The sequence below is a fragment of the Anolis sagrei genome, chromosome 1 (assembly GCF_037176765.1).
Source record: "Anolis sagrei isolate rAnoSag1 chromosome 1, rAnoSag1.mat, whole genome shotgun sequence".
Taxonomy (NCBI): Eukaryota; Metazoa; Chordata; class Lepidosauria; order Squamata; family Dactyloidae; genus Anolis; species Anolis sagrei.
The window spans coordinates 322,765,026-322,783,401 of record NC_090021.1 but is presented as its reverse complement, the minus strand read 5'-3'; the positions used below and the strand labels follow the sequence as shown (position 1 = coordinate 322,783,401).

At 39.8% G+C, this 18,376-nt stretch overlaps 1 protein-coding gene across 4 annotated transcripts in view; it reads left to right on the top strand.

Moving 5' to 3' along the window:
* Positions 1-18,376, top strand: part of BEGAIN (brain enriched guanylate kinase associated) — a 303,147-nt gene that overhangs the window by 18,014 nt on the left and 266,757 nt on the right. The gene's annotated exons all lie outside the window — the stretch shown is intronic.

Here is an 18,376-nt window from a genome sequence, read left to right as displayed (position 1 = left end):
ATTTTGTCATTTGTTTAATTCTGGAGTTGGTAGTTTAGTGAGGCCTTCCAAAGCACTCATTTTGAAGTTGTCTTTCACCAGTCTGGAATTATCTTCCAAGTGGATGATGAACTCATACTATGACTATTGCTTAGAAATAGTACAGGTCCAATATTAGTGGAAATTGTCGAGCTGGGAAAAGCTGTCTTAAAACATGATACCTTTATTTAGGAGATTATCACCCCACACTGTTAAAGAGTTGCTATTCCACTTCAAATTCTATGGCTGCCTCCTGTAGAATTCTGGGATTTGCAGTTTAGGGAGGGGCCATCTCAAATTCTCAGCCAGAGAGGTCCAGGTCCTCAAAAAACTACAACCGCCAGAATTCTACAGGAGGCACCCACAGGATTTAAAGTAGGATGTCAACTCTTCAAAGTATATTGTGTTAATCTCCTAAGTGTCTGTTCAATTAAGCTTTCTCACTTGTGTGTATCTGCCTTCGCTAGTATCAGACTTTACCCCTACGCATCCGTGCAACGTGTATACTTCACACACTTTATAAGGAGTGATGTTCAAGGCTAAAAGGAAAGTTGTTTTATGTCTGCTAGAGGACAATTTTTGCCGTGTAAATGCAGCAGTGAGTGGCTGAATACAAAGATTGGTCCGTAAACAGAAGGTGGATAATTGTTGTTTGCAATTGTTAACTGTTCTTGAGGGACCAGCAAGATCTCCTATTCTCAACAGCCCTTGCAAACTTAAGGACTTCCTTGAATGAGTCAATCCATCTAGAACAGGACAGAGCAGACTTGTAGTTGTTAGGAGTGGTGTAAGTTGAAATCCAAAATACCTGGAAGGCTGAAGTTTGTCCGTGCCTGATCTAGACTGTGGTCTTCCTCTTTTCCTACTATCTCCTACCTTACCAAGTGTCATTGGCTTTTCTGGTAAATCATGCCATCTCATGATATGGCCAAAGTACAACAGACATCATTTAGTCAATTATGGCATCCAGGAAGAGTTTAGGCTTGATTTTCTGTAGAACCAACTTATTTGACTTTTTGGTAGCCTATGATATCATGGCCAGGAACACATTTTAAATGAGTTGATTCTCTTCCTAATCCACTTTCTACATTGTTCTAAAACCTTGCTGCATAACTGTTTCCTTGTGACTCTTTCTCCCTACTCCCCATCAGGAAGTGTGGTTTGCAAAAATCAGTGGCACCACACATGTCTGTAGAAGGCTACCATCTTTTTTGGACTATAATTCCCAGATTCCCCCATCCTAGCTAGGAGGATCTTGTAGTTGTACAAAAAAAGGAACTTTTATAAGGCACTGGGAAAGATGGCGAATTATATGTACCTTGTGTCATGAAAATATTGTAGAAGATTTTATCAATTTGGATTTAATATATGTGTGGGAATGAATGGAAGAATGGAAGGATGTATGTATGGAGTTAATAATTTTGGAGACACCAGTATAATATTAAGGCCTGCAATGACTAATTACCTGCTTGCTGGAGTGTGATTAAAACCTGCTAATAAGAACTGAAAAGTAAACTGTGATAAAAACTGTGACAATGATTATTTCAATTTAAGAAAATGTTTGCAACATTCCTTATGTTAAGAAGGAATTTAATACAAGCCTTGTGTTTGTCAACACCAATCAAGAAGATCAACATCTGGCCAGGAAACTGAGATGGATCCAGGATGGATCATTAATTTACAACTTTGGGACTACATCAGCAGAATATTCCTATAAAAGCCTCAATCTAATAATGCTCAAAATGTGGCAGACCTGAGGAGTCTGTTCAACCCGCCATGCTCCATTCCATGGGCAGGAGAGAGATGTTGTATTCGGAGAGTGTCAGATATGCTATGGTAAAGCATGATTCTGGACACTTTGGGGCTTCTTTCTCTAGGGAAGAGGAAGAAGTGCACTTTTGGAGTCTTGGATTTTGTGCAGGGAGTCGGGTTCTGCTGTAAGCAAAACAGAAATCTGGTCCTTGGCATTATTCTTAGAGAAAGAAGTTTTGGGATTTCAGCATTTTTAAGTTATGGAACTATGCATTGGCAGGCTGCAGGAAAGCAGGGTCTGGCCTAACAGGTGCTTATCCAAGGAGGGAGAAAATGATATGGTAATATTTGGATGCCTGAGGATGAATGCGTGTACATGTGGTGTGAATGTTGAATGAAAATGTAATTTCCCTTTGTTTGTTTGTTAGCCATGTAACTGTAAATCCAATGTAGTTGCATAGAATCTGTATGTATGTCCAATGTCATTCTTCGTCCAAATGTTTTTCTGTAATCTGATGTACCCTCTCACACTGGAAATTGCAATAAAAAGAACCTATTCTTCAAAGTTATTGAAAAGTCATTCAGGACACTTGTATTCAGCAAATTACAGGTGAATGGTCATCAAGTTGCCAAAAAATACAAAGACATATTTGATTGACATGTGATTAGAGTGATTGCATTGCAGTTATTGGATGATATGACCTATACCAATCTCATTCTTGATTTTAAGCTTTTTTGTAGTTTGGAGAGAATTCATGGACCTTTTTGCTGGCTCCTTGCTGTCTCTACACAGACCAGTAAACCGAGCCTGGACCCATTCACAGTGTACAAACTTCTTGTTGTTTTGCTCTTTCACGAGTGGTGACCCTAAGGTGAACCAATCATGCGGTTTTCTTGGCAAGATTTTTTTCTCCTCATTTCTAAGCATACCCCAAATACACACACAGACATGAGCCATTGATGCTTCTAATATAACTATTAGGCCTCCCTACAGCTTTAATTTCCATAAGGTACTCTTGATATTTTGCTCCTTGTCAAAGATGCCCTCCAGGCATGGTTCTGGGCAGGAGACAGCGGTGAACTGAAAAAGTGGGGTCATAACCTTGGCCAGCAAATTGAAGCTATGGTAAGAAAATAATCTTGCAAAGAACTCTCCTCAGTTCTAATGGATGCTATTAGATTTTAGGCAATTGTGTGATTGATACAACAGATATTCAGAACGACGACTTCTTTTTCTATCTTAATTCTATAGCCCTCCATACTGGTCAGAAACCTGCACTGGAAAACTTTCATAGCTTTCCAGAGCTGGTTTTGAAGGCTTTAAAGTGGAGTGGGAGTTGTAGGAAAGTGGGGAAATTGCTCTGTTCTTGGTTTCAGGGAATTATATCAACGGAACTAACATATCACCCTGATCTTTCACCACAGGACATTCTTTTCAGTCCTCAGAGACTACCATAAGAAAAATGGGATGGTGATTTGGGCGCTTGGATTGGGAGAAGGATACAATAGTTTCTATGCATAACCCAGAAATTAAATGTATATTTAATTTACATTGCAGTTGTGAGGTGCTATGACTGAAGAGCTCCTGTTTTTTATATTAAAGGGTTGTGCATGATTTTAAGAGCTACGTAGGGCTGAGCCTGATTGATACTCAGAGGGGAGGCCATCAGGGGTGCTCAGGGATTCCCATGATAGTCTAGAACACGTTCTGCCTGAAACCATGGAAAGCCATTGCTGCTAGTTATACTTTTCAGCACTGTGACAGATGTGATCAGTGGTCTGATTGCCTATGTTCTTAACCAGTGCTCCAAAACATAACATTTTTGGATTACAGTGTTCAAATTCCCATGCCAGAATGTCCAATGATCATGCTAGTTTAGGAATTATGGGAATTGCAGTTTAAAAAGTAACTTCTCTATGCTCTAGAACAGTGTTTCTCAACCCGTGGGTCCCCAGAAGTTTTGGCCTTCAACTTCCAGAAATCCTAACAGCTGGTAAACAGGCTGGGATTTCTGAGAGTTGGAGGCTAAAACACCTGGGGAACCACAGGTTCAGAACCACTTCTCTAGAATCAAGTCCATTACATATTGTCCATCACTTGTAATCATTTTTAAGAAGAGGCTTCTTTTTGGAGGCCTTTAAGCAGAGGCTGGATGGCCATCTGTTGGGGGTGCTTTGAATGCTTTTAGGGTTTAGTGAGCATTGACCTTGAGTTTTGGAGTTGTAGTTCACCTACATCCACTGTGAATCCAAACAATGATAGATCTGGACAAAACTTGGCACAAATACTCAATATGCCCAGAGTTAACACTGGTGGCGTTTGAGGAAAATAGACCTTGACATTTAGGAGTTGTAGCTGCTGGGATTCACGTACAGTCAAAAGCCTTTTGGGCCCCACCAATTGGGCCAAACTTCCCACAGAGAATTGGGCCAAACTTCCCACACCAAAAAAAGTACTGTGTTTTCTGATGGTCTTTTATGGCCTCACACAACCCCTCCCCACCCAAGGGCTCCCAACCTCCAGGTTGAGAAACACCGCTTAGGGTATTCAGACTCCCCTTAACACAGTATTCTTCTGCTTTACATTTTTTCAGGAACACTCAATAACTGTCTTATTTTGCAACGCATATTAAGAAATGTTAAAAGGAAGGCTTCAAAATATCTTGATCTCCTTGTACTTATTTGGTTTTTTCCTTAGTCCTTCATTCAATCTCTTATGGCTGCTGTGATGTTTGCTGCATTATTTTGCATATGTAGCAATTAAATAGCAATAATACATAACACAATTCAGGCAGTTTTAAAAATAAAAAGGTGTTTCTTTGTAAACTAAACTAAAAGTAGCATATGAAAAAAGAAGACAGTAAGATAAATAATCCAAAGCACTCAAAAGAGTTAACAGCACTAGAATCAATTCCATGAATAGAAACCAAGAGCAGGATAAAACAATTCAATATAAACGCTGAGAGACAGAACTCTGGCCCATATTAAAAGCTTGGCAGAATCTTAGCAGATCAATTGAGACTTACATTCCAAGATGTTCAGTAAAACCAAGCTAATGATGCTACACTAGAAGCCTAACTTTTATATCCCCCTGGCTTTTGCTGTTTAATATGTGTGTCTATGTGCATACAAAAGTGTTATCATACCAGAAACATATTGAATCTGATATTTTACACAATGTCTAATAAAAAAGTCCTGTATCACACTAGAATGTTATTGCTGATTAAAGGGGCTCCTTCAGGTTATTACAAGCAAATAATAATGTTTTTATATATTGTGCAGCTGGTATAATCTATAAACATTTAATCATTGACAATAGATTGGTTTTCCAAGCTGATTGCTGTATAATTGGCTGTTTATCAACATAGAGTGAGCCCTCCACTTTTGTGGGGGTTAGGGGTGCAGAACCCCTGTGAGACTGGAAAAGACACAAATAGAAAATACACAAATTTTATAACCTAAAAGAATACATTTCTAAGAATGTTTAGGTCCTCCAAGGCAGCTCGATGGTCAACCTTCAGCAGAATTTGAACACTGAGTCTCCCTGAAGCACCTCAAGATTTCTAGAGATAACATATTAATTAATCAACTCTGAGAATAATCAAATCCACAAAAGTTAAGCCTGAAAATGTGCAGGACTGGCATAACCTTACCTTACAGACCTTAAATGGGAAGGTAAAATGGTAGTTTCATTATCTTCTTTTCTTGAGGTTTTGAGGCAGAAATTCAACATCAAAGAGCAGCTTCTGTATTAAAAGGCTTCGTGCTATCTGCTGTCAATCTTATACTTTTGTATCTGTTTCTACTAAGTCTCCTGCCTTTCTGTCATGTTGAGGGCTGTGACAGGTCAGCCTACAGAGTTGGTAAACCCTATTGCTCTACTGTCCATCATACTGAGAAATGCACCAATTTTGGTTGGTATCTTCCTGCAACTGCACCAAACAAATTCATTTGATACAGCTATTCTCAGGTTGGCGAGGAACATGTTCCAGCTTCCTGCTGTGAGTGTTGAATTGGAGACTCTTAAGAACTGGAAGGAACCACAAGGGCCATCTAGTCCAACCCTCTGCCATGCAGGAACAGATAGGGAAAGCATTTTGAAGAGATGGCCTTTCAACTTGTGTGTGGACTTCCAAAGGAGAGTTTACCATCCTCTGAGAAAATCTATTCCAACGAGCTTCCCAGGAAAGAAGGGGACTGAGACCTGACCAGAATAGATCCATTCACTCAGTAGTATCTGTTGACTATCTGTTGACTCACTACTAAGTGCAGTATCATGGGAGTTGTAGGTTTACAACATCTTTAGCCTTCTCTGCCAAAGAGTGGTGGTACTTCACCAAACGACAACTCCCAAGATTCCATAGCATTGAATAACTACAGTAAAAGTTGTGTAAACCTCTTTAATTCTACAGTGTAGATGCACCTTAGGAGAGGAAACCAATATCTAATTTTGTAAGCATAGTCTCTCCCAACAAACTGGAAAGCCACAGTGATTGATTGGTTAGATGAGCTGGGACATTGGAGTGCACCTTAGGAAATCCAGGTTTAAATCACCACTGAACCATTACACTCAATGGATAGATTTGAGTTCACTTTTCTCTCTTTCTCTCTGATCTTTTTCAAAAGGTTGTTCTGAGAAAGCAGAAAGGATGGCCAACATGCACATAATCTTATTAGAAAAAAAATAATAAAATAAAACTTTATATCCCTCCACCATCTTCCCAAAGGGGCTCAGGGTGGCTTACAATGCACTCCAGAGTACACATATAACATATAAATGGTAAAAACAGTACAAAAATATATAACAAGTCACATAAAATTATAACAACAACCCCATGTCAACACATGTTAAAATCAAAACAATACAATTTTAAAACAACAGTAGATAAAACTAACTTTTGTCAAGTGTCAGTGTCATATGGGCTCATTCAGCCTACTCAAGATCAAAGGCCTGTCTGAACATCTATATTTTCAGGCTGGGACAAAAAGATTGAAGGGTGGGGACTAATCTAACCTCTTTTGGGAGGGTATTCCAAAAGGCAGGGTTTAAAGGGAACTAATAAATTGGGATTGCACTGGAATGCTCTGATATGTGTAAGTAACATAATCTCATAACTGAGATCTTCCTGAACCTAAGCCAACATTGCCTGACATTGGACATGGGAAAATAAATTTGTTATTATTCATTCCCAAGTTGAAAAAATGGTTCCTGATGATCAGAAAGAATAACCATCCTTCCACAAGGACCTATATTCCAGAATATCAAGGTAGAAAATCCCACATTTTCTGATCTGAACTGGAATGTATGGCAGTGTGGACTGAGATAACCCAGTTCAAAGCAGATATTCTGCCATGATATTCTGAGATAAAGGGCTGTGTGGAAGGGCCTAAGTTTGGTCTTGCTCAGTGTAGTCCCACTGCTAGAACGTCCTGTTGTGTTGTAATAATTCTGCATGGAAAAACATATAGGATTTTCTTCACAAAAACAATGTTCTGTCCGGAAACCTTTTTCCTTCACCAAAAACACTTTTTCCATCTTGGGGGTGGTTGGGTTCCTGCAATCTCTGCCTGCAGAAAAAAAGAGTATAGTATGATCAAGCATCCTACCACATCTTTTTCTGCATGGAATAATCCCTTCACAACACTCCAATTTATTTGAATATGTGTTGAATGCATAGTGTAGAGGAATATTTGTTTTATCCTACCATGGGGAGAAAACTATTGTAATTTTTCATATCCACATAAAATGATGAAATAGTACAGATTTTCATCCCTCTTCTCGTATTGTTTTCTTCTCCATACCATTTCCTCCCTCCCACCATATCCTGTGTGCTGACTACTCTCAGGATAAGTAGGAAATGCTCTCATATATGCAAATGGCAAGGCTGTGGCCGTGCCATTGAAATCTACATTCCAGGGAAAGAAAGCAATTATACTTTTAGATTCACGAAATAAGTCTCTGGCAAAGTGAAAGAACAGTTAATTATAGGAGAAAAGGAAGACAGCTCGTACTTGTGAAAGATCAAATTTTGTTTGCATTAGCTTATTCTCTTTTTTAGCCTGATAGTCTGATTTTCTTTCATCAAAAACTTACCTCCATAATCCTCCCATGAGGATGAATTTTAAATAATCGGTTTCTATTTATACACTTCCTTTCGTGAACATGCTGTATTTGTCACAAGTTATGATTGAACATTTCACTCTGTCTTCATATGGAAGTATCAAATACGTCTCACGTAAAAGGAAAGGAACTGCTGATGAATGCCAAGGGAACAGTCGCTACCCTATATACTCATGTAGAAGTCTAGACATTTTAGTGTAAAAAACTACCCCCAACAAACCTTAAGTATGGGTTACCTTAAGTATGGGTCAATGTGAGTACTGCACCTTAATTATTATTTTTAAAAAATTATGTCCTTCTCTGAGCAGAGTGGCAAAAGGCAAGAGCTTAGTCTGTCCTAGGAAAACCTAAAGGAAACACTGACCTTCTCTAATCTGTCTGTGATTGTGGACTTTTTGAATGTATTGTCAAAGGCTTTCATGGCAAGAATCACTGGGCTGTTGTAGGTTCTTCAGGCTGTATGGCCATGTTCTAGAAGTATTCTCTCCTGACGTTTCACCTGCATCTATGGAGCTCTCGGTGGCGCAGTGGGTTAAACCCCTGTGCTGGCAGGACTGAAGACCGACAGGTCGCAGGTTCGAATCCAGGGAGAGGCGGATGAGCTCCCTCTATCAGCTCCAGCTCTTCATGCAGGGACATGAGAGAAGCCTCCCACAAGGATGATAAAACGTCAAATCATCCGGGCATCCCCTGGGCAACGTCCTTTCAGACTGCCAATTCTCTCAAACCAGAAGCGACTTGCAGTTTCTCAGGTCGCTCCTGACATGACAAAAAAAAAACCTGCATCTATGGCCGGTATCCTTAGACCTCACAACCTCTGAGGATGCCTGCCATAGATGCAGGTGAAACATCAGGAGAGAATGCTTCTAGAACATGGCCATATAGCCCAAAAAACCTACAATAACCCAACATTTTAAATGTCTGGGTGGAAAAATAGTAGTGGCAGCAAAAGGCAGCTGGCCTCATGAGTTGGCATTGCTATTTTCCCCTCTATGCATCACATTTTATCCTGTCTTTCTACTAAAAATAGTGATGACTTATCCACGGGTCATTTCAAAATCCATAATTTTGGCCCTAATCTTATACATGAGGATTTATATGCATATATACTGTAAATCCTTGCAGACGGGTGCATCCTTCCGATAACGATTTACATATGTCCCCTAATTTTGGACTCCCAATGAAAAGAACTTCTCAAACATTGTGAATTCCAGTCACATTTTCAACATTTTGGCAGAGGTATGGATTTTGTATTGCGTTCTTATTGATTTTGCAATAAGAACCAGAAAAGTCCATGTGACTACAACTGTAGATTGTCCCATAATGGCCGGTCAAATTGGCAGCAGATAATAGAAGGTGTGGGAAGGTAGTTTTAAAAAAAAACATTTTTCAAACTTTTCATGCAGAGCTATCATAGCCTCAGGGTTTCCAGAGTCAAAATGCTGGGAATTTTTTATTAGTAGAGACAATGACATCATCCCATCTCTATGTTTGTCAAAATTCTTCCTAGCACATAGAGCTGCAGTGAGGGATTTTGCCAGAAGCAATGTATTGCTTTTGACTCTCCCTTTTATGATGCAAAATATTTGGGGGTTCACTTAGGATACATCTACACTGTAGAATTAATGCAGTTTGACACCATTTAAACTGCCATGGCACCAACATCATTTGGAAGAGAAGGCTAAAGACTGTGTAAAACTGCAACACCCATGATTTAGCAGTATTAAATCATGGTAGTTAAAGTGGTGTCAAACTGCATTAATTCTACAATATAGATGCACCTTTAATCTTGAATGGATAATTAAAAGGCACTAGATTTATATATAAAAAATCTTGCTCCTTCTGGACATAAAAACTAGAAGAGCTGGTTTGTTTCTTCCTGCTGCTGGAAAAAAATACTCTATTTTGGATTCTCCTTGAGAACATGGCCATGGGGACTGTTGCAATCAATGCCTGCACTTAAAAGTGTGTCAATATATCATTTTTTTTCTACAAAGATGCATGCTCCTGCGAATGGCATTTTTCATTTATCATCATATTGTATCCTGTCTTTCCACTAAAAAAAATAGTAATGAAGGTAACTAACAATATAAACAATTTAAACAGTAAAATTATTTATGATGATTGAAATAATCCAAAGGAGTTTTAAAGGAAGACTTTATAATTTTAGACTCCTCTTAATTTTAAACGGAGTGAGGACTGATTTATCACCGCTCCAATGGAAAAGCATTGCACAACTTGCATGTAACATAGATGAACTCTCTCTCTCCTGTAAGCCTATCGAATAGTCTGTGCAAGTGTTGATATTCTCATAGGGATTCCTTCTGAAACTCTTATCACTGTGCCAATTTCATAATGAGACCAATGGTTCAGCCTCATGTGGTTTAGGGCTTGGAAGATTAAAATCAGCACCTTGTTTTGTGCCCAGAATACAAATGGCAATTTGTGCAGATCTTTCAGCATTTGAATAATAGGATCTCAGTACACTGCCCAGTAGCTTAGATACTACGGTTTGTGTGAACTGAAGGATAGCTTCATATAGAGCACACTGCAGCAGTCTAGACATGCTGTAACTAAGCCACATCTGGTTCATTTAAGAAAGATTTATTTATTTAAGACATTTCTACCCCACCTTTCTCGACTCCAGAGGGGACTCAAGGTGGCTTTACAACATAGGCAGCTATTTGATGCCATTGAAAACAATGTAAAATTAGAACAAACATTTAAAATAGAATTATAAAATACTCTGAAACATTTTAAAACATGTAAATCAATATCATCACTGTTAAACCACACTATTCATAATCATAATCCAATAGTTCCAATAGTCTTTGCACCTAATTCTGTATTTGTCTATTGCATATGGTTCTGCAAAGGCTTGACCAAAGAGCCACATTTTCACTCTTTTACAGAAGGTCAGGAGGGAGGGGGCTGATTTAATATCCCTGGGGAGGGAGTTCCACAGCTGAGGGGTCACCACTGAGAAGCCCCTGTCTCTCGTTCCTGCCACTTGTGCCTGTGAAGAAGACAGGACCGAGATGAAAGATGTTGTTGTAAATAAAGTTTTTGGCAGGCATGTTTTGGAGTCCAAAACAGTCCAACATCCCTTCTGAAAGGAAAGGAGGCACCTTCCCAAATCATTTTGCAAGGCTCTATGATATGTAAAGGTAAACTGGAATCCTCCTGCAGTATAAAGAATGGTCACAATTGCTGCTAGATGTGAGCAGCAACTACAGCAGAATAAACTTTAGAGCTGCTAAATTGTGGCAGGAGCAGATTGGAGAGAGGGACGCAGAATCCCTCTCAAACTACAAGAGAGGAGATTCCATCTGAACATGAGGAAGAACTTCCTGACTGTGAGAGCCGTTCAGCAGTGGAACTCTCTGCCCCGGAGTGTGGTGGAGGCTCCTTCTTTGGAAGCTTTTAAACAGAGGCTGGATGGCCATTTGTCAGGGGTGATTTGAATGCAATATTCCTGCTTCTTGGCAGGGGTTGGACTGGATGGCCCATGAGGTCTCTTCCAACTCTTTGATTCTATGATTCTATGAATCCCCTAAATGTTTTCTGTGCCATATTATTAAAAGGTAGAAGTGCCTGGGGGCACCAACTATTGAGACTGATGTATATGTCTATGCATTCACTCATTCATTCATTTAAAGAGTCAGAATTCCAGGAGCTGTTGTTTTTGAAAAATAAGACTATTGGCCCAGACTGTCCCATTTGCATGCCAATGCAAAATGCTTTCTGGGCAAAAAGATGGATAGAACTGAGAAAATTTAAAAAATTCATGTACTTTACCAGAGCATTGCAAAACAAGAAGAGCCTGGGGAAGTAATCTTTTTGAACCACAATTCCTAGAATTCTCTAACCAGGGCTTGGAAGTTACAGTCCAAGGAAGCAACTTTCCAAAAAACCTAGGAAGAAGTTGGTGGCGTCCAGTGGTTTGGCAGGCTTGTCAAGATGTCACATAATCCACTTTCTCAAATGCCTCAGGCAGAGACATGACAAGGCTGCTTTCAGCTTCAAAACCTGTTGCTTATAGGAGTCAGTTGCTTAATGAGGCATTGGCAAAATCCAAACAACAGTCCCCTCCAAGACTTGGTAGATTACACTTGGAGATCACCATGGCCACCTGCATCTCAATGGTACTTTCAGATACTTTTTAATTCAGCTCATAGTCTGCCACTCTATGACAGCTTGGCTTCAGGAGGCAAGACACAAGCTCATATTTTAAAAGAGGTGTGGATTTATTTTGGTTGTTGTGGATATTTTTTGGGGAAAAAATCATCTTGTTTTGCACAGCATTCTATAAAAAGTAAGTGGAACAGACTGATCTTTGGAACATGCATAAGCCCAAATGTTTAGCAGCTCTGTCACATGAAAAAGGTTTGAAGCCTTCTTTGGTTGGTTATGTTCTCATTTTCATTTTGCTGTAGGAATTGTCACTGGTTATTGCCATCAATTCTGAGGTAATAATGATCATAATGGTAGTCCACATAATTGGAGCCATGCCTCAGAGAGAACTCATGGGCTCAGCCCCACTTAGCTTTTTCTATTAATTCTCATTGGTTCAAAGGGCAATCCCAAAATGCAGACAGCTACATTAATCCACATCCACAAATTGGTTCTTGCAATTTTCATCTCCACTGGCTGTTGCAAAGATTAATGGGTCTGTGATTGTTCATTCAAGACAAAGAATATGTTGCATCACAAAGGGGTAGGCCACAGCAATGGCTAACATCCAGCATCAAAGAGAAGTAGCCTAATTTTACATGAAATAATGTATCCATCAGCTCCATTGTGCTATCTTGTCATGGAATTGCAATGTTGCACAATCATACTCCTATCACATCTTTTTGCACAATGTGTTATGCTCCCCATGCAATCAATGCACAATGTGCAATTTTGTACAATGTGAAATGCATCTCATTCAATTCATAGCAACATGCAAATACGTATGTTTCTGCTGTTGTAACCTTCAACTGAATACAGACACCGGAAAAGCATAATTACATACTAAAGGGGACTCAAAATGCATTTAAAAAAACCCAAAAGAATGGGACCAGCTTGTGGTGAAGCTGGTTGGGAGTCAGCTGCATTAAAATCACTACTGACCGAAAGGTCATGAGTTCAAAGCCAGCCCGGGTCGGAGTAAGCTCCCGACCATTTGTCTAGCTTGCTGATGACCTTTGCAGCCCGAAAGACAGTTGCATCTGTCAATTACGAAATGTAGGTACCGCTTATGCAGGGAGGTTAATTTAACTAAATTATTATGCCATAAAAATCTCCAGCAGCATGCAAAAGAATGAGGAAATACTCCATCAGTGTCTCAAGTGGACGGTGAAGCAACAGCTTCCCTGGTGGCCAGAATTCAAGCATACCCTCATGAAGTGGAAAGTTAAATAGTTTCTGTGTGTCTGTCTATATCTGGTGTGTGTCTATGGCATTGAATGTTTCCCATGTATATGTGTATTGTGATCTGCCCTGAGTCCCCTGCGGGGTGAGAAGGGTGGAATATAAATACTGTAAATAAATAAATAAACAATCCATTGTATCACTGTGCCTGGAAGGGACTGCGAGAATTACAGCTAATGTGTGGCTGCTCTATCAAATATGGTCCTAACTGCCATCTCATAGACAGGAGAAGAGAAGCCGTAGTCTTGATACATGCCAGTGGGCAACTGTTTGCAAGGGAAGGGAAACATAGCCACCCAACTTAATTCTTGTACAAAATTGACTTTTTAAAAAGCTAGTTGTGTCAAGGTTTACGGGTTCTGCCTCCCAGCAGATGTTGCCATGCCTTCATAAAAGATTGGCCTCTCTTTTGCATGCCACTGCCAATTTTTCCATGAGTGCTGAACAGAGAGCATCCTGAGCTGAAAGATAAAGTTATTGCTGCAAATGCCCATGTACATCAGCTCTTCATCACATTCACTGCAGTTTATGCTGCCAAAATAGCTTTTGGGTGTCAGTCAGATGAATATGTTTTTCAGTCACATGCAAGTGGCAAGAGGCACTTATAAACTAGATGAAAACTTAGATGCTGGAGTTGAATTGGGAGGTAAGACATCTTTCAAGTCTGTTTGCCTACTGTGTTTCCAGAAAGCTGGGACCCAAGAATCCCAGACAAACCATTTTCAATTATTATACCCAAAAGACTGAACAATAGAACTAGTCTTTATTCAAGATTTATGACATTTTGTTCAAAACCATTTGCCAGTTTAACACACTCCTGGGGCATTGTATTTACTCACTGGCTAGGCACCTGCTTATGGTACAGAATGGACCTCATAGCAAGGAAGTGAAAGGGATAGTCATCAGTTTGTGAGCTGCCCAAGTCTTATATTTTGTGAACTTCAGATTCACTGCCTGTTTCACTGTAGGAAAATATAATAGTATTTTCATTCCCAGAAAATTGTCTTCATTTCCTATTTTGGGGTGTATAGCTGAAGATGATGGAACACTGTGGTTGTAGACATTGTCTTTAGTTTTGCCAAACTGCTGTTGCTTTCTGCCTCTAATAAAGGTAATTGACATGATCTTGATAAAGATGATTGAAGGCACAGCAGCTTCGCCAAGTCACTTTATATGCCTGGATTAGGACAGAAAAGAATTGTTTCTTTTGGTTTATTTAAATGTAGTCAAAGGGCACCAAGTTTTAAATAATTTAAAATACATTAAAACATTGATGTTTAAATTTGGAAGCCATTTAATTTTTAAAACTTTTAATAATTAATTCATATATCTTGTTTTGATTCATGTGTAAGCTCCTGCGTCCCATTTCAGAATTAAGTATACATAAAGTCAATAAATAAGTTGGTTTGGGGCAGTGATGGGCCATCTTTTGAGCTTGGCGTGTCAAAATTTGCAAAAAGAAAAAAAACCAACCAAGGATAACTCAGGTGGAGTGTCACTTCAAGAAAAAGACCCATCATTTTATGATATGTATAGTTTAAATAACAAAAATTTGATGTAGTCTGTGCTATGCTGCAAGATGGTGATCCTTAGGTAAATTGAGATGGCTGCCACTATTTCTAATGGCGGGAAATAGCACCCATAGCACAGGTCCTCACCTCTCCCAGCCTCCCCCTCACTTACTTCAGTAATGATGGTCAATTAGAAATCCACAACACCCCAGAACAGTCCATTGGATTATGGTTGCTGTGGTTATGTGGTTGCTGGTAATGGTGCTAACATAGCCCCCAGAGATGCATCCCCGTAGCATTCCACTGCTCTCTGCTCTGCCGGCTGGAAGTGATGTGAAAAATCCCCTAACGGCCTAACCAGAAGTCCCAGACTAGGCACTCTGTGCTGGAGTTTTGTTGTTTTGGCCTACAGATCTCTGGCACAGCAAATGTTTCACCCTCGGCTACTGCACCTGGCCATGCAGGAGCCAAGGATGAAACGTCCTTCTCAGCATGCAGCCCCATACTTCTCTGTATGCGGTCGCATGCAGCCACATGTCATCGAAAATGGCTATGCATGTCAGTGCTGGCACACATGTCATAGGTTTGCCATCTGGGCTTTGGGGTATAATACTGGCTATGCCAGATTTTTGAGGGCTCTATTATAGACCTGGTGATGTCAGAGGCTGCCAACTCTTAAAAGTCAAAAGTATGTCACAGCCCAGTAGTAAAGTGGGAGATTTCATGGTCCAGACAAATGGTGGGGAAAGTAAATATAAGATGCATAAGTGAGATATAGTTGTTCCCAATGTTGTTGTTATTCGTTCAGTCGTCTCCGACTCTTCGTGACCTCAGGGACCAGCCCACGCCAGAGCTCCCTGTTGGCCATCACCATCCCCAGCTCCTTCAAGGTCAGTCCAGTCACTTCAAGGATGCCATGCATCCATCTTGCCCTTGGTTGGCCCCGAATCTGAGAATCTACTTCTTCACACATTATCTTCTGGAAAAGCAAAAATACCAAGCTTGCTCCATCTTCCACATGAAAATCTTACAATCATTTAAAGATATCATCTCAGCCTGTGAGCAGGAATTTCCCCAAACCCACCTAGGCTCAGCTGAAGTTATTAAAAAAAAAGATCCCCCTCTCCAGAAGGAGGATCGTGCCCATGAGGAAACCATTCATCCTGGGAGTTTTATTCAGAGGCAGGCATACCTTCAAGTGGCCATAAACCTTCCCCATGTTTTAAAAAGACAGCAACCTCTTGGGCTGGCAGAGCTTCACCTTTATGTCCTGAGAGTCTATGTTCACATGGAGGAACATGTTCCTCTACATTATCTAGGCCCAGAAGGCTCTGATTCCTCTTCAGAAGTGGAGGACGACATGGCATGCCTTTTGAGATGCTGCCCATAGCAATATGGGAAAGCTTTGTGAGTAGCATTGACTATCACATCTGTCTTAAGCCTCTTTGTTGTTTTCTGCTGTGATGACTTATGAAAACAGCTACTGCTCCATGCTCTCATAAGCAGCCTCAGAGTACAAGAATTGCCTTTCCCAAAATCTGTTGTGCATTAAAAATTGACAGGGTGGACATTATCCAAGTGTTTCCTTATGCACATGACATGCCTGGATGTTCCCACTCAGCATTGCTTGAGGGTAAGAGTCCTCTGCGGAGAATCTCACACAGTGTATGATATGTAGCCCTATTTCAGGAAGCAAGTTCAGTAAATAACAGTTGCAAAAGATATGGAAAGCAACCAGAGACCAACCTGTAAAGTGGTGTCAGTGAACCAAATGCACAGGGATGTGCCACAAAATCTGCTAAAGATTTTTAAAAGGCTCATAAATGAAGGGATGCAAAAAGAAAAACCTTTCGTAATTAAGAGAATAATGCTCACCATGAATTGAGAAGTCTTACTTTTTACACGCATATACATGCATTAGTGTTTACTTTCCAAAAACTGAGATCTTGGAAAGGTTACTTTGGGGTGTCACAGGTCGTTTTTAAAGATTGAGCTAAATAATAGTTTTAAAGTGGACTGCTTTTAATTGTTCATTATTTAATACTGTATATGGTAATTCAATTTTAATGTTCCTTTTTTGTACAATTTAAATTATATTTTTCTTTTCTTTTTTCATTTGCAAGCCACCTTTCATCCCAATTTTAGGAGAAAGGTAGGATAACAACAAAAACAACCCCAAAATCTGCTCCAGCCAATATGTAAACTGAAATGATTATGGGAACTGTTGCATCAAAAAAAAGTAACTTTTTCGAGCTCTGCAAAAAAACAACTTTTTGTTTGATGCAACCCATCCAAAAAGAAGCAGTGAAAGAAGCAGGCAGAATAAAGCAGTTACCACAAGGAGTGAGAGTGGCAGAGTCTGTCAATAGGATGTTAAAGACTTTACGGGATTTTGCTGGAGGAGCTCTCCAAGGTGCTGAACCTTATTTGGAAATATGTATTGAATCCCAACTATTTCCTCAGTAGGTTCTGTATCTTAGCTACTATAAACTTGAGGCTAAATTCTACTGCCCTGCTGATATGGAAGGCATATTGCCTTCTGCATTTTAGACAATTCACATTAAAATGTGGATGATATGTCCAATGATCTGGAAGCTGCCAGCATCCGCAGCACTCTCCCGCTATTCAAATACAAATCTAACTGAAATGTTGGACTTGACCCACCAAGCCTCTCTAAAAGAGTCATAAGAATTTTTTTTCAGATCTTCAGAGGTGGTTTTGTCAGTTTGTTTACCTGAACTATAGTCTACAGCACCTGGTATTTGTTGACAGTCTTTCATCCAAGTGTTAGCCCGAGCTGAATCTGCTTAGCTTCCAAGATTAGATGGAATGTTATGCCTTTGGGGCATTTAAGCTCTGAATGGGCTAGCAAGAGTTTGGAAACAGGTTGGATGGAAGCTGGTGGGAATAAGTACAGCAGGCGGCAAACTCTGGCATAAAAAATGGACCGGCTGATTTCTTCCAACAAGATATTGTGCAGATGGTGGGGACAGCTGATCTGCTACTTCGTATTCATATTACTCTGCTAATTTATTCATTTCTAGGGTTAAAATGAGCCTGCATTTTTAACAAACAGTAGGGAAACAAACTGAACGATTCATCAATTCAGACTGATGGCTTTGAGAAATTAGTTCTTAAAAGTTTGAGTTTGAGTTCCATTAATCTATTATTCTTTTTTTTCCATTAAGGCTCCTTATCTTGAACACCTGGATGACAGAAAGGTACAATGAGGCATTCTCCTTGCTTGGAATATCAGTGCCTTTTGGGTTAATCTGGTTCAAATGAGTGAGAATTTTATTTCAGTGCATTTTTGAAGAACTTCTGAGAATTTTGAAATTTCTATTTGGGAGAAACAATGTAAAAGTTCTAAAGTTTTAATGTGAAAGGAAACAAAAAACAGCCAACTTTCCCATTTGTAGTTTGTGGTGATGAGAGAATTTCAGTTTAGTACAATTTGAAAGGCGGGGGAAGTACAGTGAAAAACAGCGGGATATTGATCTTACATTTGTTCCAGCCTGCCCAGTGAAATTTCCATGGATTTGCATTCTAAATGTTTTCC